At 43.2% G+C, this 26,572-nt stretch overlaps 1 protein-coding gene across 2 annotated transcripts in view; it reads left to right on the forward strand.

Moving 5' to 3' along the window:
• Positions 1 to 26,325, forward strand: part of CDK14 (cyclin dependent kinase 14) — a 1,214,920-nt gene extending 1,188,595 nt beyond the window's left edge. For both annotated transcript variants that reach the window (XM_029588836.1, XM_029588837.1), the window contains exon 15: positions 23,608 to 26,325. The gene's annotated coding sequence lies outside the window, so the exon portion shown is untranslated. The remainder of the gene's footprint in view (positions 1 to 23,607) is intronic.
• Positions 26,326 to 26,572: the final 247 nt, after the last annotated feature.

Consider the following 26,572-nt stretch of genomic DNA (forward strand, 5'->3'; position numbering starts at 1 on the left):
AAAGGGGGCCCATTTAGTGTGGTAGCCGTGCTTTAATGTTTATTAATTTTGAACTGTTTGCTTCAGGCTCGGTTCTGGGAATACTTAATGTATGTGTTTAATTACTGAATTTATGCATTTCTTGGGGGCAGGGGAGGCGGGACCCCTACGCTTGCATTATGTACGCAGCAAAAAATGTTTCCAGATATCCATCCCTCTGCTCTCTCTAGTTAGCACGACATTATTGCTGCTCTGGCTAATTTTTGATTTTTTTTTAATAAAGCCTCAAGAAGTGTCTTACTTAATGTTCTGTGCCGAGGAGAAAAACCCTGCACTAATCTGATCCTATGTAACTTTATTGAGTCTTTCTGCAAATAATGTTTCATTTTCGTAATACTTTGGTTCTACTGGAATCCAACATGTGTGACTTTCTCAGGCGAGCCTTTCAGAGTGCCCTGTTTTATCCTCGCTGACAGGAAGTGGTGGAGGAGGTTCTTAGGTGGGCATTTTTCATGCACAGACTTATTCAAATGTAAATTAGGAAACGAAAAAGCGTTGCTGGGAGGGGGATGGGGCTTTGTTTTTGGTACAGAAAAATCACCACAGACATTATAGGGATAAAAGAGAGGGGGTTTTTTTTTTTTCTGGTTGTTTTTAAGAAGTTGAGGGAATCATTTGCTGCAGCCTCCCAAGTGTTAGGAGGCACTGGAAAAAATTGCTGTGTCCAGCCCAGTCAAACCACAGAAGCGCACAAAATGTTTAACATGCAAAAAAAAATATTAAACCATACCCAGTAATATAGAACCGAATATGTGTAGCTGGCAGGCAGCATGGTTTATATGCAACAGATCCTGAGTCTGCATGGAGTTAGTGTTTATTACAAGCAACAGGGAGCTCCTGAGGAAAGCTCAGGCAATCCGGCCCTTTTCTTTGAGAAATTACTTTTTACGTGAAATGGAGTTTTAATTATTTCAACATGGGGACCATACCAGTCATCAAATGCGTTTGTCTTATTGTGCATTGCAGGAACTGGATGTCTGTGGAGGAAGCACTGACCTTTTGCATGTTCATATATTTTTATTCAGTTCACAAGAATTTTCATATTTATATGCATACTTCACAAAGCAATATAAGGAAAGCAGGTTGAATGGTTAAACGCTACTATACGATTACACACACCACAACGCAACTTAAGGTCAGCAAACAAAGGGCTCTTATCCATTCCTTCGGTATCTTCAGCCAAGCTACCTCTGTTAGAGACAGAGCTTTATCACTAGCAGGACCTAAGCTCTGGAACTCCCTTCCAGAACAAATAAGGCTAGAGTCTAATCTAAAGGCATTTAGAAAACCTCTGACAACATGGCTCTTCAATCAGGCGTTCAATGAGAGTCCAGGCTAAGTACACCCTGAGAACATCATCCAAGATGTCCCATTGCAGAAGCTGTAATATTTATTCATGCTTAGATATTTTATGTAAGTTACTTTGATTTTATTTATCATTTAGTGAATTGAATGTGTTAGTTTCATATAGGATCTTATTTTATTGTATTGATGTATGTACCATGAATTTTTAAATTGTATAACCGTAAACCAATGTGATAGTCTCTGGACTAAACACCGGTATATAAAAACTGTGCAAATAAGAAAAAAAATGAAATTAAATTTAAGAAGTGCTGCCCTTTGAAATCTGAGGTACATGTGGAATGAGCTCAGGAGCCTGACAGTAATCCTGGGTAGACAATGGCCCTCATCACACCCAGCACAGTTTGACAGTCGGTGAAGGCCTAGCATTGAGCTAACACAGGGATAAAAATAATCTTTCTTCCTATCGGACCGATACAGAAAACGTCACGGGAGAGCCGGCTCTCCCGATGTGTGCCCAGGTCGCCCAGGTATGCAAATTAGGGCCTGCGGTAAAAAGGAGGCGCTAGGGACACTAGCACGTCCCTAGCACCTCCTTTTTGACAGAAGCGGCGGCTGTCAGCGGGTTTGACAGCCGACACTTAATTTTACCGGCATCGATTGTTGAACCCGCTGACAGCCACGGGTTCGGAAAACGGACGCCGGCAAAATTGAGCGCTTGTCTTCCAACCCGCAGGCCATGGGCAGATTTTTTAAAAAAAATTTTTTTAGATTTTTAATTTTTTTTATCTTTGGGGCCTCCGACTTATTATCGCTATGATATTAAGTTGGAGGGTGTACAGAAAAGCAGTTTTTTCTGCTTTTCTGTACGCTTTCCTAGTGCCGGCCGAAATTAACGTCTGCCTTTGGCAGGCGTTAATTTCTGAAAGTAAAATGTGCGGCTTGGCTGTACATTTTACTTTCTGTATCGCACGGGATTAACTAATAGACTCATCAACATGCATTTGCATGTTGCGGGCGCTATTAGTTTCGGGGGGGGGGGGGGGGGGGTGTTGGACGTGCGTTTTCAATGCGCTATTACCCCTTACAATATGAGGGGTAAAAATGGCGCATCGAAAACACGTGTCCAAATGGGGGCTAAAGGTGTGCTCGGCCTGAGTGCACTTTACTGCATCAGCCCGTATGTCAGGGCCGATGTAGTTCATGATACTTGAATAGGCAACTGTCTGAACTGTTTCTGTGAAAGACCTCAGTTTATAGTACTGCAAGAAGGGCTTAAACTGGAACAATATGTGCTTTTTCATCTCTTTTACTCTTCACTGCAGTGAGCCTGTTTTTCCATCTCCTCTCTCACCTCTTATTTCACTCTTCCTCCTCCCTACCAGCCGCACTCTTCCCCTTCCCTGGCCTGGCACTAAGAGTAGCAGTTTGGGGGACACGGAGCAAGGCGGTCCCTGGACAAATAGTGTCCTAAGCAAGGGTTGCTCTCGGTGTCCCCCTTCCCTTTAGGACTCTATAAATTGCAAACTAATTCAAAAGGGTGGTATCCCCCAAACCTTGGATTGGCACACTGGACGGTCACCCTTTTTGCCTGTCCCTTGTTTAGACAGCCCTGGTCCTGGCAGCTGCTACATTCCCATCCCTTACTCTTCCTTTGTAGGCATGGGGATGGCAAAGGAGCACCTGCTGCTCTTACTATCAACAGTCTAGGGTGTGGGAGGAGAGAAATGTAAATAATGGGGAGAGGGAGAAGGAGGGGAAGCAAAGGGGGAAAGAGAGGACACCCAGGGGGATACAAGGGAGGGGGCAGGCTCATCCCTGGGACATCTCCGAATTTGACGCACGGACTCTGGCTTTCACCAGGTCTCCAGAAGGAGCACCCAGGATCTCTGGGTCCTAGAAACTGTCTCCTCAGTTTAGGTGCCTCTTTCCTCCATCTGTGCTGAGTAGATGACTGGCACTAGGATGGAGTCCAAGCCAGGAGGCAGCTCTGCTGCTACTTCTCTGCCTCTTGCTTCTAATTGGTTCTGGCCAGGAGAATGAACTCATCAGAACAAAAGGCAGGGAAGTGCTGATCCTCCCCAGTCCCGCATGGATCCCAGTAAAAGAGAGGGAGAGGAGAGGGCAAGAGAAAATGTGCATGTGAGTGAGAGAGCAAAGGTGGGGGGGGGGAGAAGAATTGTGAGTTTGGGGGGGCAGTGAGAGGAGAGAGCAAGAAAGTGTGTGTGAGAGAGTGCATTAGGAGAATGGGAGAGTAAGGATTAGTAGGGAGGAGGAATAGCCTAGTGGTTAGAGCAGTGGGCTACAAACCAGGAGACCAGGGTTCAAGTCCTGCTGTCACTCCTTGTGACCTTGGGCAAGTCACTTTACTCTCTGGGGATAGAGAAATACCTACAGATCCCCCAGACTGGTCTCACAGTTGTCACTGTTCTTCACATCCAACTCTAATGCCTGCCCCCTCCTATATTTCCTCTCACTTGAGATATTAACTGTACCAGTTCCAATATTTCTCCCAAGCAGTTGCACCAATTGTACCAGTTTTTGCCAGCTCTTGTTTTTCCTCTGTTATTTATACGGCCTGCGAGCTAAGTTTCCTACTGTTCTTGTTTTCTATTGTTCTATGTACAGCCTACGAGCGAAGTTAATGTTTACTGTAAACCGAGGCGATCTGTACCTCATACAGGAACCACGGTATATAAAATCTAATAAATAAATAAATACAGTACCTGAATGTAAACCGATGTGATATCTCAGATCGAACGTCAGTATAATAAAATAGACGAGAGAGGAATGTGATGGAAGTGAGTGGAGGGGAAGAGAGAAGAAAGATGGGGAGGGAGAAGACAATAAGGAGGAGAGAGACTTGAATTAGGGGAAGATGAGAGTAAGGAGGAGGAAGAGAAAGGGGTGAGAGTGAGGACCAGGGTTGGCAGGAGTCCAGAGTGATAATGTGGAAGGAAGGATATTATTTATTTATTTATTGTTCGATCTCAATTGAGATATCACACCAGTTTACATTCAGGTACTGTAGGTATTTCTCTATCCCCAGAGGGCTTACAATCTAAGTTTTTGTACCTGAGGCAATGGAGGGTAAAGTGACTCACCCAAGGTCACAAGGAGTGACTTGAACCCTGGTCTCCTGGTTCATAGTCCACTGCTCTAACCACTAGGCTATTCCTCCCAGAATGGAGAAGAGAGTGCAGGAGAAAGAAGAGGAATAATGAAAAAAGAGCAGGTAGGGATGAGTAGGAAAAGGAGAAAGAAGGAAAAAAGGATGAGTGAGAAAGAAGGAGAATCGGAGAAAGAAAGAAGAGAATCTATTAATGTATCCACTGCTGAAGGAAAGAGATAAAGAAGGAAGGGAGAGAACTGAACCAGAAAAGCAAAAGAGAGACAGTAAACAAAGAAAGGAAAAGAAATAAGGACAGAGAGGATGGGAAAGGATTAGCCTCACTTTTTTGGAGGCTCATGGGGGCTGGCAATTTTCCTTCTGCTTCTTTTAGGCTTCCAGCTCAATCTGAACTGGGACTAGGATCCTGCCCAAATGGTCCTCATTTGCAACTACCCAGGGCTGTTTCATCTATTTGCCATCACCTTTTCCAGTTTACTTGAAGCAGTCATTATGGCGGTGCTCCTCGGCTGGAGGCCATTCACCAAGGGGCCTTCCAGCACCCTGCAGTCATGGGCCCGGAGTCCAGCCACACAGTGTTGCCATTGTGTGATGATTGGAATTGAGACTTCCTCCTGCCCCCAGGGCCGTGATGCTGCATCCTCAGCATGTCCATTCCCCGCTGACCCTGGGAGCAGAAGACCTGACTCTCAGGTCAATACAGTAAAGTGCGACCGCGGTTACCCTGCTCCTAACCCACTTTCTACCCACTTTTTGGCCACGTTAGTCCAACCCGCGATACACTATCCCCTTTAACCTACTCTTACCGCGTCCTTAAATCCCCGGGTAACCCCTTCCACCCGCGGCATGTATATTAGATGTAAATGACGAATTAGCTATTCCCTCCCATACAGTAACACACGCCCCGACTATCGCTTTTTTACCCTGCCGTTTTGCCGTGCATTTAACCTGCTAACTTACCGCCTACCCTTACCCCTGCGTTAGAGGCAGGGGTAAGGGTAGGCGGTAAACTTTCCCCCAGCCCCCGCTCACCTGCCCTGGCTGCGTCCATGGGTGCTGGTCTCCGGGGCAGCCCCAGTCCTCTCCCCCCTCCTCCCGAAGCAACGAAAGCGAAAAAAAAAACAAAAAACGAAAAAGCGAAAAAAAAAAGTTGCAAGCGAGAGAGGGGAGAGAGGACGGGCAATCCTACGCTTGGGATTGCCAGTCCTCTCTCCCCTCCTCCCGAAGCAAGGCGCAGAAAGCAGCCTTGCTCCGGGAGGAGGGGAGACAGGTGGAGACGGATCTGCGGCTCCCCTGCCTCCCAGCGAAGATGGATGCCTGCACGGGCGAAAGCGGCCCCTGTACATGCAGTTGGGCTGCTCAAGACGTGACGTCACATGCCGTGACGCCAAACGTCGTGACGTCACGCCTTGGGCGGCCCAATCGCACGCACAGGGGCCGCTTTCGCCCGTGCAGGCATCCATCTTCGCCTCCGGGAGGCAGGGGAGCCGTGGTCCGTCTCCACCGATGTCCGTCTCCGGAGGGGGGGGGCTGCAAAAAAAGTAAGTCGCTTCATTGCTTTACACTACCAGTCCTGTCTCCCCTCCTCCCGAAGCAAGGCTGCTTTCTGCGCCTTGCTTCGGGAGGAGGGGAGAGAGGACTGGCAATCCCGAGCGTAGGATTGCCCGTCCTCTCTCCTCTCTCTCTCTTGCAACTTTTTTTTTTCGATTTTTCGATTTTTTTTTTTTCATTTTTTCGATTTTTTTTCCGCTTTCGTTGCTTGCTTCCGGAGGAGGGGAGAGAGGACTGGCAATCCCGAGCATAGGAGAACCATCCACTTCCTGGTACCTGTCATTTCAAATGTAATTTGAAATGACATTTGAAATGACAGATGCCAGCGTGTCCGTGAAGCGTTAGGCCAGCGCACCCAGGATACTGTATAGCGCTCTATACAGTAAAATGGGTTGCGCGGGCCTAACGCTTCACGGACGCTTCTTAGACGCAGCTTGCATTTGCAAGCTATTTACATACAGTATCGAACGGTAGGTGAGCCGGACTGTGCGTGCAGCAACCGCGGGTGCGCCCGGCACTAATGCAGCTCTTCCTACCGCTCCTTACTGTATCGGCCTGTCTGGAAGCAAACCCAGGTTCTCTGCATGGCACTTTTATTTTTATTTTTTTACTTCTTGCCCCTCACTGAAATTCACTTCATTTTTCATAATTAAATGTCTTTCAGAAGGTGAGATTCTGAAAAGCTAAGAATAATTATGCACATTAGCATGGCCATGATAGCACTGTACATAGCAATCAAAAAAAAATAAAAAGGTGCCATGCATACTAGCTACCTGCCGAAATCCCCTCTACTATCCAGCCCAAAGAGAAAAAGGAATGGTTAGTACAGGCAATTTCCCTCCCCTCCTGAACACCACCACACCAAAAGTCGCCTCCCCCCTCCCCTGCACCATTCCCCTTACCTTCCCATCTTAGCTGGAACCTCTCCCTACCCCCCCCCCCCCTCAGAGGAATAGCCCCAGAGGCATTCCCTTTCCCCCCATCGCCGTGAGGGTTTTTCATCCCTAGAGGCACTCGCACACTCACAGATAGACGTACACATGAATGAAACTGCCACCCACCCTTCCAGAGCCAAGTTCTTACCAATTGGAGAGGCAGTCTCCTCGTAGGCAGGCGGGCATTGGCGACCTCCTACCTGTACCACATCCGCTGCTCGATGATGTTGCTAGGAGGTGTTACACCGCATGTGGTGGTGTGGACAGGAAGGCTCCAGCATCCTTCCTTCCCATGAAGACCTTGCTCCTCCAGACTGGAAAGGATTTGGTTCCAGGTAGGTGAGTGGGTGGGAAAGTGGGGGAGTTCTGCAAAGCCCCATGTGCAATGCCTCTCTGGGAGACGGAGAGGGAAATTCCTGTGCTGCCCAGCCCTTTCGTTCTGAACTGGTGAGCACGGGGGATTTCGGGACGTACTAGGCTTGGTTGGAAATGTAATGCCTGGTCTTAGGCTTTTACCAATGCCATGGAAAATAGCAAGTGTGGATAGCATGTCACACTATTTCATTGAACCTGGTAAAGCCTCATTTGCATATAACACCCCCTTATTTATATGCATGTCAAGGAGTACGTTAGCCAGAAAAAATACATGTGCAGACTTACCAGCCTCTGTTTTCTTTGAAAGTCATCCCACCAAATTGAACCACACACACCTGCTTAAGTGTACACAGAATTTTTTTGTTGAAAATTTCCAGGCATATTTTTGGAAACCAAAACACACATAAGTCCATACCCCTCAGCAACCCTGCCTCCAAGAACACATCCTCTCAGTCGGGGTAAACTAACGTGTATGCATGCGTATGTTTACCTACATGTCGGAAGGGCATTTTTGTAAAAGGCCATTTCTGTGCAGAAAACAACACAAAGTTCCTTTGAAAATACCCTCTCTCTGCATAACATCCTATGTTTAGCATGCACAAAATGCCCTTAACGAGCACATTAAATCTTTATTGCACAGACCATTATTTTTGTTTCTCTTTGCTCGGAAAAACCATTTAGTTCCTGTTGTCTAAAAATCTATATGTTTGCACATTTGATGTCAAAAAAGCTTTATAAGAGCATGGCCAGTTTCTAACGGGTCTGTTTGCTTGTGCATAGTACTTGAGGGCTTATGCATTTAGTGTGCTAAAAAAAACGAAAGAAAGAAAAGCTCAATAAAGTACCTCTCGCTTGTGCCTCAAATCAGAAATGCATGAAGTAGAGCGGTAGAGATAATACATTCTCCCCACAGGCTTTGGCTGAGCAAATTAGGTGTCAATGGGGTGCCTGCACAGGCAGTACTCTCTCTAATTAGTCTCTTGAGCCTGGTTGGTGGCAGGCATGAGATGATCTAATCAATTGCTCGGTGTCTGATGGTACGTGTACAAATTCTAGCAGGCAGAGCTGTCTCCCACAGGTCACTCACCTGCACAGCAGGAGCACTCATTCTCAGTTTTCATCTCTTCCATAACATGATGCTGACAGTTGGTTTTAAGAAAATTGGATCCAAAAAATATCTAGTTCATGGGGCATGTGGGTCAGAATACATGCTGCATTATGGGTATTCGTGACTCAGTTAATTAATATTTATAATATAAGGCTGCAGGCACATCTTCCTGGAATAAAAAAAATACTAATAATCAGTCTGAAGTGTGCAATATCCCTGAAGGTATGTGAATTTTGACATAATGAATTGGCCTAATTAGCATCCAGCTGTATTGTACTATTCCCACTGGTATTTCTTTGCAGTCATATTTATTTCTATTTATTTTGCACTTATATGGTCCAGGGCACCTTCTAACAATGATAAATTAATAAGTAGCAGTACCGAAGAACGTGAAGGCTGGAGATTTACAGTTTGAGGGCTGGAGGAATGCACCTTCCAGCTTGCATGGCTTTTCTTTAAGAAATCAAATGAGCACAAATCCACCTCCTTTCTGCTATTTATTCAGACATGGAGCAACGTGAATAGGCTGTCAAGGCTGCCAATGGGATCTTCACTGGTACACAAGTCTCCAAGTTTTAAAAGGACAGAATTATTTAAAAAATATATTTATTTCATGATAACATAGAAGCTGCTTAAGAAAGATACCTTTTATCGACCAACAAATACTAGAAGTGTTTATTTTATTTAAATATGTCGTAGTCTTCCAAAACATTGCCCAAGGTAGATTGCAATCCAAGCATAAAACCTAGAAATGCGTATCATAAAATAGAAAGAAAAGCAGTTGAATTAGCATAGTTTCAAACTTGTGAGCATAGCATCAAAGTTTGAACTCGTAAACCAAATATAATAAAAACCCAACTATATACATGCCTATTTGACAATAGCAACTAAAACATAACAGAATAAAATAGTCCTAAAACAAGGATTCGGGTTAGGATTAAAGAATGATTGGTGCGGCAGTGTAAAGTAGCTTGCATAGTGGCAGCTTCACTCTGACAGGTAGATATTAAAAGTGTTGTTCATTTAAAAACGGCCCCGTACACGAGTATGTGGGCTGCATGCGAGCAACGCAAAATTTAAAAAGCCGGGAACTACATGCGTACATACCTGTACACACTTCAAGAATGTGGTGGCAGAAAAGGGGCGGGGCATGGGTGTTCCAGGGTGGGGCTAAGCCTTAACACACACAACCTCGAATTTTGCAAATGCTAAAATGGCAACGCGTGCCATGTTAACCTGTGTAACTTTCCTACTGGTCTTGATGAGGCGCAGATCTGGAGATTTTGACAAGAGGGGTCCTGAACACCGTGGGGTGAGGAAAAGAGAATGAGTGCTTCTCTTTTAAAGGGCCCATGTGACACTCTGTCTCCCACTGTAAAAGGGGGCACTTTCAACTCAGGGTGGGTTTTGAGGAGGGGCAGTGTTACATTGGTCTGCGTAGGGCGTAAAGGTCTGTAGACCCTTGTAACACTGCACCCCACCCTGGGTTGGAAGTGACCCTCTTAGAGTGGGAGATAGAGAGATAATCTGACACTCCATATAACAGAGTCTCTTTCTCTCTCCCCTCACCCCATGGTCACTTGTGTGAGTACACATGTAAAGGCTGCACACATACGCACGGCAGGAATATTTTAAATGATACGTATGTAATTGCACGCACGATATAAAATTAAGAGTATCTTAGCTCGCGCGCCCAATATGCACCTTTATGGGTGCATTCGCATTGCTTTTAAAATTTACCTGTAAGAGTATTGAGAAGTCTACATATGAATACCTGAGTCTAATATTTTAAGTTAAATAAAGTGTTGATCCATAACGATTCATGATCCACTCTTATGAACCTGTATGGCCAGCATATCAAAAATCTCTAGTGCTACAAACCCTCTGTTCAAATCTTGTTGCTAGATTTTTATTTTTTTTTAAGTGGCATAAACGCCCTCATTTTCTTTCCACCAGCTCCCATTGATAAAAAGACAACACACACAAAACCAATGCTCCCCTCCCCCCCCAACGAAACAGCCCCAGCGTTATTTATTCATAACATTGATCTCAAACCAGAATCAACTTTTACTTACCCCAGCAGCTGAAGAGGTTAAGGGGTATGGATAGGCAGTTGCCTGGCTTCATTCCGCCCCCATGGGTGATGACTTTAAAGGCAGGCGATAATGACCACATCATGCTGCTTGCCTTTGCTTCTCTTCAACATGGCCTTCCCCGGACCATCCCTACCATGGTCTGAGTGAAATATTCAATTACCAAACATTCTCGTCCCCCCTGGGATCCTCCCTACTGTTAGGATTCTGAGTCAGTTAACAGTTAACTAACAGTGGACAAATCAGTCAAGGGTCCCCCTATCTAGTGGCACCTGAACAGTTGTGTCCATGTTAGCCCCCCCCCTTCCTTTTTGTGCCAGTAAAGAGCCACCACTGCTATTGTGACAATAACTACCCCCCCCCCCCCCAACACACACACACACATACACACCCCTGCAGCTGATAAACTGGGAAGGCACCTCCACTTAGGCCTTGGGAGTGGAGGGTGGGTGTTTGCTGTTGCTGTCAAGGCTCCTGTGCTCCACCTTAGATGCTGCCCTTTTTTACTTAACCCTTTCAGACTCCTACTGTTTATATCGGTGTGTTCCTGCTACCCTTCCCCCTCTGCTGTTGCAAGAAGACTTGCCAGTAAGCTTCAGTGTAGACTAAACTGTCAGCTGCAGGCCACTGTTTTGGCTGTGGGGACAGGAGTAGCAGCCGGGGTTCCAAGAGATAGGGCAGACTTTTCCCCATCTCTGCATGATTTTTTGGTCAAGGAGAGTGATGCAGATGGTGCAACCAATCTCCCCTTTTGATGCCTTATAATGTTAACAAAAGAGACATGGTTGAGCTGGAAACTAAATTTATTCTTCTGCTCCCCAGCTAGTACCAATGCCCCTATTCTTACAGTGCTTTCTTTGCATTATCACTCACTCTTCCCTTCCCACCCCCCACTTAAATGAATGCATAAGGAATACATACATTCAGGAGTACATGACTGTTCCCTTAATATATTCAGCCCAAGGGGGAGGGGGGGGGACACGAGCTAGAACAGCAACAAGATGGCCACCTAATTCCTAAGCTCTCCAAGACCAATGGCCAAATCCGAAAGCATCACCCGATATTTCTGTATATTTTATTCTGAATTTTCTGCAGTATCATACTAAGCGATGGGGCCCAAATCCAGGAAAATTGAGGCTTCCTTTGCTGTAGTTCTGGGCACAAAACGGTCTAAACAGGACCCCCTCCCCGATTCCGGAAAAGACAACACAGGCCAAAACCATGGTCTCCACAGAGCTAGTCCTGGATGATCTCCGGCTGCTTGAAGAGATGCTTCAATCCAATATAGATAACTCCATGGCGATTCGCTCCGAAGTATCATTCTTTTCACACCATATCTCAATCTTTCAAGACAGGCTGGAGATGGTAGAGCAAAAAACTGTGTCACTGTCTGCGACGATGGAGCCCCTTCAATTCGCAGCATGTAAGATCGAGAATTTGCAACGGGACCTAGAAGACATTATGAATCAAAAGCGCCGCAACAACCTATGCATCCTAGGCATCCCTGAGGGTATGGAAGGCCAGGATACTGTCTCTTTTCTTACCGATATGGTTCCTGCCTGCCTTAACATGCAGTTCTCGATTCTGTTTGAAATTGAGAGAGCTCATCAAGTTCCTTCACATCCACTGCAGAGCTCTAAATACCCCAGACCGATCATCTTTAAGCTTCTTCATTATCTGCAGGTACTCAACCGGTGTCCTCTAATGGCCATTATCTTCTATTTCTGCCAGACCTAGCCAAAACTACGGCAGCAAAGAGGAAGTCCTTTCTGGCCCTATGACCAAGATTGAAGGCTCTGGATGTGCGATATGGTCTTCTGTACCCAGCCTGAATGCGGGTCACCTGGCACAATAAAACACAATCTTTCGACTCTTCTGCTGACTTGATCACATTTCTTTCAGGTCTGGAGCACTTACAGGAAATGATTACTTGACTTGGCTGTTTGACATATTCTGCAGTGATTTTGCATCATATTCTGCAAGTTCATGTGAAATAATATAGGGGGATTTTTTTTTTCTTTTTTTCCCTCTCTCTTGGATGATTGCTATTCCTAATATAATGGCTGTGATCTATCTATTGATACTGCAAAGCCATTTGGACTGTTATGTTTGTTAGGGTGATGTTCATTGATAACATTGCGAGCTAGATCTTGGACGCCTTGAAGCTAGTATTTGCACTTTGCCTAATCCCATTGTTGTGGGTTTCGTTTTGTTCTCCCTTTCATGAAGAGTTTGTTTTGCTGTTTGTTTTTTCTTTTCTTTTTTTTTTTTTTTTGCATATGAGGATTATTTTTCTCCTCCTTCTAGATGGCTCTTGGACAACACCTTGTTATGCTGCTGTTTTTACATGATCACTTGTGTTTTTTGCTGTTGTCAATATGGATTCTGATTCTGACATACTTTTGGAATCCCTGAATGTTAGTGGCTTCTCACAATCCCATTAAGCATAAGACAATGCTGACATACTTAAAATCCCTGAAATCTAAGGTGGCTATGATACAGGAGACACATCTTTCTTCCTTTGAATCTCTCAAGCTTAAACAGGATTGGGTGGGGGAGGTGATATACTCTCCTGCTGTAAATAAAAAGAGGGGAGTTAAAAATCTTTTTCATAAACACTTAGATGTTCAAATTGTAAATCAAGCTGCACATGTGGAGGGGCATTGGGTCTCCATGCTAGTCTCTATTGGTGGGATACATTTCTCACGTTCCAATCTATATGCTCCTAATAATGATGACCCTGTCTTTTTTTTTCAAATGCTTTCTTCTGATATCATGGAGGAGACATCCATTAAATAATCGGAGGTGATTTCAATCAACCTTTAGATCTCTGTTAGACAATCTTGTTCCAAAACTACTTGGTCTTATTAATTCCCATGGTCTTTATGATCCATGGTGGCTATATCATCCCACTGCTAAGGATTATACTTTTTTCCCTCTGTTCACTCTTCTTACTGTCGAGTAGATTACTTTTTAGTTTCTGGGGACTTGCTACCTGAGATCACCTCTGCAACAATTCATCTTATTTTAATATCTGACCATGCAGCGGTGATACTCCTTGTCACTATTTCTCCAGCATCTGAAGTAGACCACTTATGACATTTTAATACAAGCCTTTTGGAGGATTCTGTTTTCACCCAGCTCCTTCAAAAGAAGATAGAAGATTTCTTTTTTCATAACATCACTTCAGATGTTTCCTTCCCTATGGTTTGGGCAGCATTCAAGACCACTATTTGTGGTGAGATAGCTATAGTGTTGCAACACGCAAAAAACTTAGAAGCTAGTTGAATTTGCTGCACGCTGAGGTTTACCATTTGGAAAAAGCGCATATTCTCCAGTAAGGATAATGCCTTGCTAATCCCACTTCAGAAAGCTAGGTACATGTACAACAACAAACTATTGCATGCACAAGTTGAGAAAGCTTTATTTGTGCACAAGGCTTGATTATTATTCTAAAGATAAATTTGGTCATCTTTTGGCTAATTATCTTAAAAACAAAAGAGGGAAAAGAGACACATACATGTTATCCATACTTCAGATGCTCATTTGGTCTCAACTGATTTAGATAGCCTGGAGCATTTCCGAGATTTTTACAGCAATTTATACAAATCTGAAACTCAAGACTCAATATCCTCTATTAACCTTTTTCTTTCTCAGGTGATTCACCCGTCTCTCACCCCTGATCAAGAATGTAAATTGGAAAGACCCTTGACGGTTAATGAGATCTCTACTGCTCTCTCCTCCTTGCAGGTGGACCCGATGGGTTTTCTGTAGAATTTAATTTGGCTTTTTGTAAAACCTTTGTTCGGAGACTTCAAACTTATTTTTCTGATTTGTTGGTATCTCCTGCATTAGATCCTCTCTTTTCAGAAGCCAGGATAGTGGTTATACCAAAACCAGGCAGCGATCCTACCTCAGTCTCTAACTATAGGCCTATTTCATTGCTTAACGCTAATTACAAAATTTTTGCCAAATATTTGGATATAATGGGTGATGTGATTCATAAGGATCAAACTGGTTTTACTAAAGGGCAGTATATTTCTAATAACTCTCACCTCTTTTTACATCTCCTTAATTTGGTTAAATCTGATCCCTCCCCATTGATCGCTTTCTCCCTGGATGCCAAAAAAGCTTTTCATAGAGTTGAATGGGATTATCTTTTTACTGCACTCATTTGGTTTTGGGAACAATTTCATAGCAGGTGTGCAACTTCTATACCACAAGCCATTAGCAAATCTCTCTGTTAATGACAAACTTTCTACAAGATTTGAACTACACATAGGTACTAGACAGGGATGTCCTCTTTCCCCCCTTTTTTCCAATTTGGCATTAGAACCTCTCATACTGGCTATTAACATCCAGATATTTTAGGAATGAATGTAGGTGATAACACCTATAAGCTTTCTGCCTATGCAGATGCTGTTTTATTGTATATTAAATATTCCACTCATTCTCTCCCTAACCTATTTTCATTAATCACAGCATACCCTGGGTTTTTCAGGATAGAAAGTGAATTGACAAAAGACGGAGCTTTTGCCTATGAACTTCTCTGGGAGGCACGTGAACATAGCTGACTACCCTTTTAAAAGGATGTGGGAGGGTCTTAAATACTTAAATATATTTCTTTGATACCATCTCTCAAACTGCTACTCATTGCAAAACATCCGTCTTGCAAATGCTGCATAAGTCCTTTTTACAATGGTTCCCTCGCCATCTTACATGGTGGGGACATTTGGATACAATTAAAATGCTGATTGCCCCTAGACTAAATTTTGTGTTTTTTGATGATTCCTATTTATTTTTCATGTTATTTTTATAAACAGGTAGACCATATGCTGCTTCATTTTTTATGGCAACATAAACCTTTGAGAATTGCACTCTCTAAGCTGAAAGCTGTTAAACATACTGGAGAAGTAAATTTCCCTGCTTGCTACTGTTACAATCAGGCATACATCTTTCAATAAACATATTACTGGATGTCTGATTTTCTACATATCCCTGATACTCCTCGATGGCTAAATATTGAAATTCATCTTACCTATCCTTTTCTCCATTTGAGATTCTCCCTGGTATGATCCTCCCTCGCTCCTCTTCGGATATTCCTATGATTCAAACTACTCACAGGGCATATTCTGAATTTGATAGGCTGCCAGCCTCTTTCTCTCCTAAATGGCAATTTGCCTCTCCTTTGTATCACTCTCATATTAAAACAGATGATAGAAGTTTGAACTGGAAGAAATGGCAAGCTCATGGCATTTGGCTTTTGGCATCTCTCCAGAAGGATGCTAAACTCTTATCTTTTGATTGACTGTAAGGATGATGATGTAAATTGGCCTTATTTCTGGAACACATCATTACGTATTTCACTTTCTTCCAGCATAACCCATTCTCTATTTTTTCTTAAACATCGAGCTATATGGACACCATGGAAATTATTCCAGGCTGGCTTGCTCCCTAATCATGATTGTTGGACATGTCCTTCCCAAAGCCAATCTGTCCCATATGCTGGGATTTTTTGTCCTGTATTCCATCAAATTTGGATTAAAGTATGGTATATCATACTCAAATATTGGATCTACAATGTCCAATATCATTCAGTATAGTGATACTAAGAGCTGCGGCTTTTCCCTCACATCTCTCTATTCCCCATAGGAAACTCAAGGGGGGGGGGGGACGCCATGCTAACACCAAATTAGGGGGCCGCGCTAGCAAGGAGGCGCTAGGGTCACTTGCGTGACCTTAGCGCCTCCTTGCTAACGCGACCCCCGCCGCGGCTGCCGGTTATGAAGACCGACGCAGCTAAACTCTGTGTCGGTTTTCATAACCAGCCATCTGCCAGTAATGAAAATGGTCGCCGATAAACTCGGCGTCCGTTTTCATTACTGGCAGACGGCCCAGGCAGACATTAATATCTGAGCGCAAATTGTGCGTCTTGAGATGCACACTTTTTTTTTTGCATGCGGAGTGAATGAGTAATAGCTTCATTCATATGCATTTGCATGTGATGAGCGCTATTGCATTCATTCCGCATCTGACGTGGGTTAAATAGGCGCTAATCCCCCTATTGCATTTGGGGGTGGATTAGCGCCTGTTTAACCCGCGTTGGAGTGTGGGTTATACAGTGTGCTCGGCTGAGCGCACTGTATTGCATTGGCCCCTTAGATTTTTTGTTATCAGTTACTTTAAAACTGATATTATTGTTCTGGAAGAACACCAGATTACTTAATGAGCACTGCTGGTGGAACTCCATTTGTATGTATTCCAAATATGAGCAAGCTGTGACAGTAAAATTCCATCATTTGTCTACCTGGACAGTGATGTGGAAACCTTTGGATGCATATTTTGAACTCTTCACTGCCATCAATCCAGCAGCACTTGATTGTGATTTTTTTTCTCTGTTGTATCATGCTACTTCCTCATACACTTTTTTTTGTTTAGTTTGTATCTTTTTAAGATTTGATTCTGGAAATGATTTTTGCATATTGCTTTCTTTCAAACTATTTATGTTTTCTGTTATTCTTTTGTTGTATTTATCTTTGATATTCAATAAACAGATTTGAACTTAAAAAAAATATATCCAGCCCAAGAGCAGTCCAACCTTCTAAAAATGCAGGCCTAAGTTAGATGAACTAAGCATTTTTCCCATAATCACAAGCACTTGTCTCTTAGTACATCTGGCCCTATCTCATTTAAGTAAACAGTCTACCATATTAGATGAAAGACTTGTGACATTAGGCACAGGCCTTTTGACTTTCTTTCCATATTTATAGTTGACATTGTCAGTGCTTTACTGTGCTTCAAAATGTTATCATAAAAAAAGCAAAATGAAACAGAAAAGCAAGGATCTTGTAATTGCTAGAGGTGTAACTAGAGAAATGCAAATTGTATCTTATAAAATTGAATATTAATGCTTTTTTTTTTTTTTTTTTTTTGCTAAGTGAAATGTGCAAAGTGTGAAGCAAAAATTGTCTTAATGTTAACAGTTCCCCATTTGACAATTTCAGGCTCCATCAGCAAAAGATCCCTGAATGTGTAAACAGACTTCAGGGTACTTAACCCCTGAATCAGCCAATCAGAGCAACTAATTCAGACCTTGAAAATCCTTTGTCTTTTAAGCAACTAATATGGTTTCCTGAATAAGGTCCAAATGTCGAATGGATTGCTGACTTGTAATTTTTGCTATATTGAAGATCGGGATAAGCAAAACCAGTCCTTGAGTGCCACAAGTCTGTTGGGATTTCAGGATATCCACAGTGAATTTGCATGTGGTGGAAGCAAGGCATATACATTTAGTCCTGCATATTCCTTATGGATATCCTGAAAATCCAGCCAGTGTGCAGCACTCAGGGACCGGAATTACCTAATCCTGCTATAAATGTTGTATGTTTCAAAGATAGGCATGCATTGCTGTGTTTTTCACTTCTTTCTTCCTTCAGTTGGAGGCACAATTATGAAGCGCATAATGAGCCAAAACAGACAAAATATCTTTTGAGCCCTAGGCCCGGGCTACTTCCAGCTTTTTTCCAAGAAAGTTTTTGAGAGACATTTCCCATTTCTAGCTTTATTCATTTTTTTTCTCTTCGTAATCATCTTGATCTTTGTAGGCAGGACTAAAATCAACCTTCTCTCTGTTCCAGACTCCTTGATCAATGCTTGTTTTTCCGTCTCTTGACTCTGTTGTCATCTCAGTAACCTCTCTTTGGGGCCAAATGCAATAAAGTATGCCCAGCCTAGCACACAGGTTTACCTGCATTTTGGACGTACTAGACTCGTACCTGATGGCAATAAGGAGATTAGCACATCCAAAATGCTCACCCAAACAAATGTGTAGCCAACAGCGGCCATCACATGTAAATTCCATGTAGACGAGGCTATTAGCTATTACCTAATGCAAAAAATCGCTGGGCACCCAATACACCCTTTTTAAAATGGAAAATTTAACTCCAGCCCTAGAGGTAGTGGCAAGTCAATTCGGGAGTCAAGGGCTCCTGAGAAATTAATCCTCTATGTTCCTTCTAGTTAGTATTGTTGTGACACTAAAATTTACTGCTTTCCATGTTTAAAAATAATGGTATATGGCAGGGGTCAGGAACCTTTTTGGCTGAGAGAGCCATAAACGCCACATATTTTAAAATGTAATTCCATGAGAGCCATACAATATGTTTTAAAACTAAATACAAGTAAATGTGTGCATTTTATGTAAGATCACACTTTTAAAGTACAATAAGTCTCTGAAAATATTACACCAGGCCTTAAGACACCAATACATCTCCTATTAGGAAAACGGACCAAGTCAGGCTGCTATAGAGTCCTACACAGAAACTACACGCCAGCAGAAAACCTCACCTGAATCACGTGCTGTCCCTCACCTAACATAGAATAAAGAGACCAAAACGCATAACAAGAAGCATGCAGACAAAAACTGAATTGGAAACTGCAACAAGCCAGAGTCTCTGTATGCAGTGTAACAAAGGAAAAAAGAAACATCACACATCCTTATAAAACAAATCAAGAAATATAAAATCATCAGCAGTAAAACTGTACTAACAAAAAGAACATATTTCGAAACAGCTGATGAGTGGAATATCCAATAATTAAAAACTCATAAAACATTTCCAGATACCAACAAAATATTTCAAAATAGCAGACACAAAGATCCAGTAATGAAAAATAATAAGGATACAAAAATTTTTTTGCTCTGCATACCTGGGAACGTTTGATATCCAGGTGTCCTGAGATTGTTCTGAATTAGCAGGAGGTGGGGTGGTTTGCTTGGAACTTTCTCCTCTCTGTCACATACCAGCGCTCTCTCTCACACTGGCTCTCAATGACACACCTATACACACATGCTCTCAGTCACTCACATATACAAATGTTTTTTCTCTCTCACTTATATAGGCTCTTAATTACACATTTACACACATGCTGTCTATCTTTTCACGCTTACACACACACAGGCTTTCAATCACATAAATACATGCTGTCTTTTTCTCTCACACACAGACTCTCATTCACATGCTTACAAACATGTCCTCTCTTTCTCTCATTTACACACAGGCTCTCAATCACATACTCACATGCTCCCTCACCTAAATCAGCTCTCAATCACACACAGACACACATGGTCTCTCTCTCTCATTTAAACACAGGCTCTCAATCACATACTCACATGCTCCATCACCTAAACCAGCTGTCAATCAGACACAGACACACATGATCTCTCTCTTACTTATACACACAGGCTCTTAATCATACATACACATGATCTCTCTCACACACAAAGGATCTCAATCATACACACATACTCTTTCAAACAAACAGGTTTTCAATTACAAACTTACACATACAGGTTCCCAATGGTAAACTTACATTCATGCTCTCTCTCTCACAGGCAGGATCTCAATCACAGACATACTCTCTTTCACATATACAGGCTCTCAATCATTCACATACATGCAATCTCTCACTCACACACACAGGATCTCAAACACACATGCTTGCTCGCTCATTCCCTCTCTCTCTCCCCCCCCCCCCCCCGGGAACTCGCGGCAGCAGCAGCCACCTCCCAACGCTAACCTCCTTCATTTTCAGCCCTCGGGGAGGCGAAGGCGGAGTCCCATCGGCCGCGGTTGAAGATTTTCATTTTCCTCTGAGCCGCGCTGCAGTCTTCTTCCCGCGCAGGCACCCGATGCTCTCCACTTCCTCTTCCGGGCCGCGGGAAGAAGAGAGCACGCCGGTGCTCTCTTCTTGATGACTCCAGCGCTGGCACCCGGCTGACACCCGATGACTCCCGCGCAGGCACCCGGATGACTCCAGTCGGCGTGCTCTCTTCTCCTCCCCCCCGCGGCCCGGAAGAGGAAGTGGTGAGCATCGGGTGCCTGCGCGGAAGAAGAGACCACGCTAGTGTGGTCTCTTCTTCCCGCGCAGGCACCCGATGCTCTCCACTTCCTCTTCCGGGCCGCGGGGGGGGGGGGGGGGGAGGAGAAGAGAGCACGCCGGTGCCGCTGACTCCAGCTGTCCTGCCGCGTTCCGCCCGGGCTGACAGCATTTTAAGCCCGGGCGACGGAGGACCGGGGAGCAGCTGGGTCAGCGGGGAACCGCGAAGTATGGCGACACGTGTCTGCGAGCCAGATGCAGCCCTCAAAAGAGCCATATCTGGCTCGCGAGCCATGGGTTCCCGACCCCTGGTATATGGGCTTCATTTAAAAAAAAAAAAATTCTGGATGCACAATGTGTGCACACAATAGTAAGGGGCGCTTAGCTATGGGTATCCAGCAAGCTCAGCAAAATCGGCCAGAAGCAAGCAGGATGAAAATGGAAGCTAGTATTGAGTGCCCAATGCATTTGAGCACTAGGGACACAAAATTCTTCCCTAGCCGGGCCGTTTTTTATGCAGCCCCTCATTTAACTACTATATTGGGGGTGTCCAGGGGATGTGGCTGTGCACGTATTAAGAAAACAGGCACTCAAATCGAGCACGAGCACTTGTTCTTGCATCTGCCCCTTTTGCTTTAACACTGCTGCTGATGCTGTTCTCCTAGCTCTAAATCTCTAGGACTAGCTCTCTTCTGGCCTAGTGTCAGTCCTATCCAGTGGTATCTGTTGACAGAAGTCGGGGGGGCGCCAGGTGAAATAGCCTTTCCATGTATCACACTCCCTGCCTTCCTAGTATGGGGCGCTGGTGTGCACCTTTCAGAGCCATTGCCATAGCAAGGGTTTTAGAACACAAGACAAAATTTCAGTTGATGGTCCCCTCCGTCATCTCTTCAGAGCCAGCAACGGGGTTTCCTCTTTCCTGCATGGGTTGTCTGGGCCATCTGCTTCCTCCCCTTCCCTTACGGACCTGCTCTCTGATTCCTTCCTTTCCTTTTCACTCACTCCTCACTTACCCTTTCATTCCCTTCCTGATTTGCTCTGTCCACCTCCCCTTTCTCTCTTTCCCCACTTCATTTGTTTGTTTTCTTTGTCCCTTCCCTGCTTGCTTCCTTTTACACTTGCTGCTCCACACATCCCTCCTTTCTCTCCCCTCTCTTTCTCTATTGCTTCCCCCTCTGCTTTCCTCCACTCTACTACTCTTCTCTCCTTTTTTTCTCTTCTTCTTCCTTGTTCCCCTTCCTTTGCTTTCTTCTGCTCCGTCCCTGTTCACTTTCCTTCTTCCTTCTGTTGCTTCCCCCTTTGATGTGTTCCCATCTCCTCTCCTTTCTTCTCTCTCCTTCTCTCTCCCCTACCTTTTGTTGTTCCCCTCTATTCTCCCATTTCCTTTCCTCCTCTCTCCTTTTTCCCCTTCCCTTCTTCCTCTGCCCTCACTCTTTCCACACCTTGCTATCCCTCTATTGCTCCTTCTCTGTTCTTCTGCCCTGCTCCTGTTCCTTTTCATTCTCTCTTCTGCTTACTCTTCCATCACCAGCGATATGTTTAGGAATGGCCAGTGCCAGGGAGTTGCAGAACTAAAGCAGCTGCAGGAGGATGTTTTTGCTGCTTCTGCTCTCTCCCATGGCTTATTGGCTCACTTTACCCAGAACAACCAGAGTCCTCTCAAGGCTGGATTAATTTCTGGAGGGTTAATGAAACGTGGGGCTCCTCATAGGTCTCATTGACAATATGCGCCACAGTGAATGGCCCCCAGTAGCTTCCCCTGGTTTGGGAGAGAATTGGTGTAGGAAAGAGTTGAGGCCTGCATGCGTGAATCAGATCCCTCCTCCTGCTGCCAGCCCCACACTACACGACTATATTTAAGCCTATGTGATATGGCCGCCATGGGGGCTGTCCAGCCATGGGGCCTTGTGCAGCCCCATCTTTCACACCTGCCTTAACATGGCCCCCCAAGGAAAATACTCTTAGGTAAGCCATGGGAGGTTGGAGAAACAGCAGCAGCAGCAGCAACATAATGAAAAATATTCCTCCTCACTACCTGTCACTTCAGTCCTGCTGTCAGCCCAGAACCAACTATTCTTAAGCACACCACCAGCGAGGGTCAGCCATGTTACAGCAGGTGTGAGGAGAGAGTGGGGAATGTGTTTTTCAGAGATGGGATACCACTCCTCCTCTGGTCCCCCCATAATGACACCTGTGATCCCATTATTGTTCTCATTCCTTTTATTCTTCTCTCCTTTCCTCATTCTTTCTCAGGCAGGGTCCCTCAAGGTTTGGTTTTCGGTTTTTCTTTCTGCCTTCATTCTTTAGGTCTGTTAATTTCTTTATTTCATTTTCATGCCATCCTCAAGTCACTTTTATACAGCTCCTTCTTAATTTCCCTCTCTTATTGCTTCTAGTCACTGTCAGATCTCCTCTCTTATCTTTGGTTGGATGTTACATCTTCACCTTATAATTAATTGTTCCTCAACTGGACTCCTCTGCTTTTCCCCTTTTAATTCTCCACGGTTTAATATTATTATTCTTTTCCCCTGTACCTCACTTGTTTCTTCTGATACTATTTTTCTCCCCAATGCCTGAAATGTTTTGGCATTGCCTTTGACTGTTAGTTCTTTCTCCGCTCGTTTTTTCGGAATGCTAGGTCTTGTTGCTATCACCTCCTGAACTTTCATGATAGCTGCTCTTTTCTCACCCTCCGATAACTCAGACTCATTCATTCTCTGCTCTTGTCCCACACGGAAAGATTTTAGCTGTCTTTTGACCAGTCTTCCTTGCTCTTATCTTTCTTTCCAACTCCTTCTGAACTCTCCATCTGTCTTCTCTTATCTGCATCTCACTTAGCTCATGCTTTACCCGCCTTTCATCTCTGTGTTGGTGTCCTATTAATTTTGATATTCAACATAAATTTCTCATCCTGACTTCTGCTACTTATCAGCAAGCTGCTATTTTTTACATCCAGGTCCTCATTCTCATTACCTGTTATGTTCCCTCTCATTTTCTCCACTTTCTCTCTTTTCTTTGTATGAGCCACATAACATAATAAATTGCAAAGAAAACTGAAAAGAATTGTTTAAGGGGATGAGACACTATTTGTTTAAGTCCAGCCATGGATTTATTGGTGCTTTACAGAACAAGCTCACAGCATGGTATAAAATGACTCAGGTTATAAATGTTTACTATATGTTTCTATGTTCCTTGTAGGATTAAAATTATCATCAGTCTGACAAAGAAACAAGAAACAATGAAGATGCCAATGAGCTGAGGGGAGGATCCTGAATCTGCATCCTTCTCTCCTTATGGTGGATTTCGTCCAAAAAAGGAAACCGAAGTTGGCAAGACCCTGTTTCTCCCTACAATGTATTAAAAAGCCTTGTACACATTAGATACCTTGCAATTTGTCAGCTATGTGATGATTAAGCTTTGCTTATTAATACATGGCATGAGATGTTTCCAGTTTTTTGTGTTTTTTTCTTTCTTTTTTAATTTTGATTTATTTTATTTTTTTACTGCACCACGGTCTTCATCCTCAATATTTTGAAACCACTTGATGTTCACACTTCTCCGGTCAACATCTGCTTTCAAAAGCCACATGATGGCATAACAAGAATGTGGGTTTTCTTTGCAAGAGGTGCATAGTTTTGCAACCAGTAAGTGATTTCAAGTCCAAGCCAATCTATGCTTTGCCACAAACATCCATTTACTGCTGGAGCACGTTCACCTATGTTTTTGTCAGGGAATAAAATGCATGTTTGCTTCTGGAGATGGTAGGGGTAGATTATGCTTGCATTGCATCATATTTTTAAGCAAAGCCCGGAGTGATTAAAAAAAATTATAAGACATCCCAGCACATTCAGTGACACACATGTTTATATTTTACAACATTTCATTTTTTTTAGGGATAGAATGCAATACCAATTTACATGGAAAAGGGTCTTGCCTACATTACCACGAAGTTCTTCAGAATGTTCAGCTGTGGTAGCTTTTTAGAAAGAAACTTTATCATGTCATTTAAATTTCAGTCAGCCTCTGGGGCTGCAGAGACTACAATTGCCCGTTAAGATGAAAGCGTTGCTGGTTTGCGTACTGCAAATCAGAATGCAAAAAAAAATAAAAACATCCAGTGCTATACAGGAAAAGTTTGCAGTGCCACGCCAAAGCACCTTTCAAGTTCTGTTTCTTAGACATTCCAATCTGATTAGAGAACTCCGCTATGCATGCTGTGTCTCTGCTTTTGCTTCCTCGAGTGAATCATTCAAATGTGCATTTTAAAAATAATGAAGTAACTTAAGTATGAAAAGAGAGAACACCGTTCTCTTTGTTAGAAAAACAAATGCTGGAACAGAAGGCTCATATGCCTCCCCTAGATATTCGTCAATTAATTATCGGGTACAGAAAGACTTGGGTGATGCAGACTCCTGCAGTTGGGAAATAAATGGCCTTGGAGCCAAGGGGGATAGCTAGGCTGTTTTATGTTTCAAAATATAAAGCCTAAATGCCTCTGTTGTGCTCTGGAGTTTTTTGGTTTTTTTTTATTAACTGTATTATTTTTTTTTACAAATTGGTTTTACATTTACTATTTTTCTTCCCCCAGGAGTTGATGCTTAGAACTGCAGTCCTTTGCTTCAACTCCTGCCATGTATCTAGCTGGAAATGGGAAAAAGTACCAAACAAGACCAAAAAAAAACCCCCTCCATGATTTTCAGAACTAGATTTCTCCTCCTAAAAAAGCTTTGCTGTCTCTGCTGTAAATCATTTGAACTCTGAGCCTAGGTCGGTAGCTGTGCATGTGTTGTTAGGTCTCATTGGACGCAGTCATAGTTTAAGATCTTGTGCAAAACATTTATTTTGAGTCAATCACGGTCCTGTCTTTTATTCAGTAACACTTCTTTCTTTCAGAGGAACAAAGTTTTGTCTTTTGTTTCTTTATGCAAAGTATGAGCTATAACTGATACATGATTTACCTCTGAATCTCCTTTCCCTTTCCCTTTCTCACAGCAGCATCTTTTATACATTATTTACTTTGCTACTTAAATCATATGCAGGGCAGATTTAGAGTTGGCTGCTGAATAGGCTGTAGTTGCAAACAGCAGAACAAATTGTTGAGAAACCAGGAACATTTCAGTTAGGAGCAGGACAATTTCTGAGGCAGGTATCTTTTCCCTTTTACAGCTTAAGAAAGGAGATGAGCAATTATGTTTGTTTGGTTTACAGAGCAACTCCCAAAACTGTCTTTCAAGGGGATAGAAACCTAGCACTTCGACATCCCATAAATCATACATGCTTGGTGTTGGTTGAAGTCTTCTCTTCCCATCCCCAGCCTATCTCCTCCATGTAATAGGCATGGACTCATTACAGACTGTTTCCATTGTTCCACTGAAGAAACATGAGTTTATTTTTGTATGAAGGAACAGCTTAAATGCAGTTAGTTGGCATGGGTGCAACCCCTAGCACTGTGATAGTTCTGAATTATCACATTGCTTCATATTATTGCTGCTGATTGTTTAATAAGAAGAACATTGTCTGCAGAGATTGCTTACCAGGACACCCACATACAAAGGTATGTGTGCTTCGTAATGCAATGCCTGAAGATACTTGTACTGTTTTGTACACAAGCAGTCAATGGTGTATGTTATTCCAGACAAAATACTCATCTGTGAATATTATTGGTTTTATAATCTTTATTATATAGACTGAGGATCAGGCTGTATATACTGGGGCAGAATACTGATTACCCCATATAAATAAACTGAAATATATTGCATCATGGGACATACCAATCTCTCTTGCTGGCATTTAGGTAGAGCTAGGTGTATAGTTTTCTGCATTACAATTGCCACATCATCCATTAAAAAAAAAAAAAAAGCTGATGCACTTGGAAATCCCAAATACGTATTTTTCTTCTGTTACATACACAATCTTCATACACAGGCTTGAGATGTGCTTTTTGTATAATGCACTGAGATGTGTTCTTTATAAAAATGGGATTTGGTACGGAAAATCTGTGGTAACATAATGTAAAAATAATAAGACTTCAACATGATGGTGTAGTATGTAGTACCATAGGATATATATTGCGTCATTTGTTATCACTTGTAATCTAACTGTACGATCAAAGCTGTTAAACCCTGGTATGGTGTATCATCCATAAACATTTTCTTGATATTGA

The sequence above is a fragment of the Rhinatrema bivittatum genome, chromosome 2, assembly GCF_901001135.1.
Source record: "Rhinatrema bivittatum chromosome 2, aRhiBiv1.1, whole genome shotgun sequence".
In the NCBI taxonomy this organism is placed as follows: domain Eukaryota; kingdom Metazoa; phylum Chordata; class Amphibia; order Gymnophiona; family Rhinatrematidae; genus Rhinatrema; species Rhinatrema bivittatum.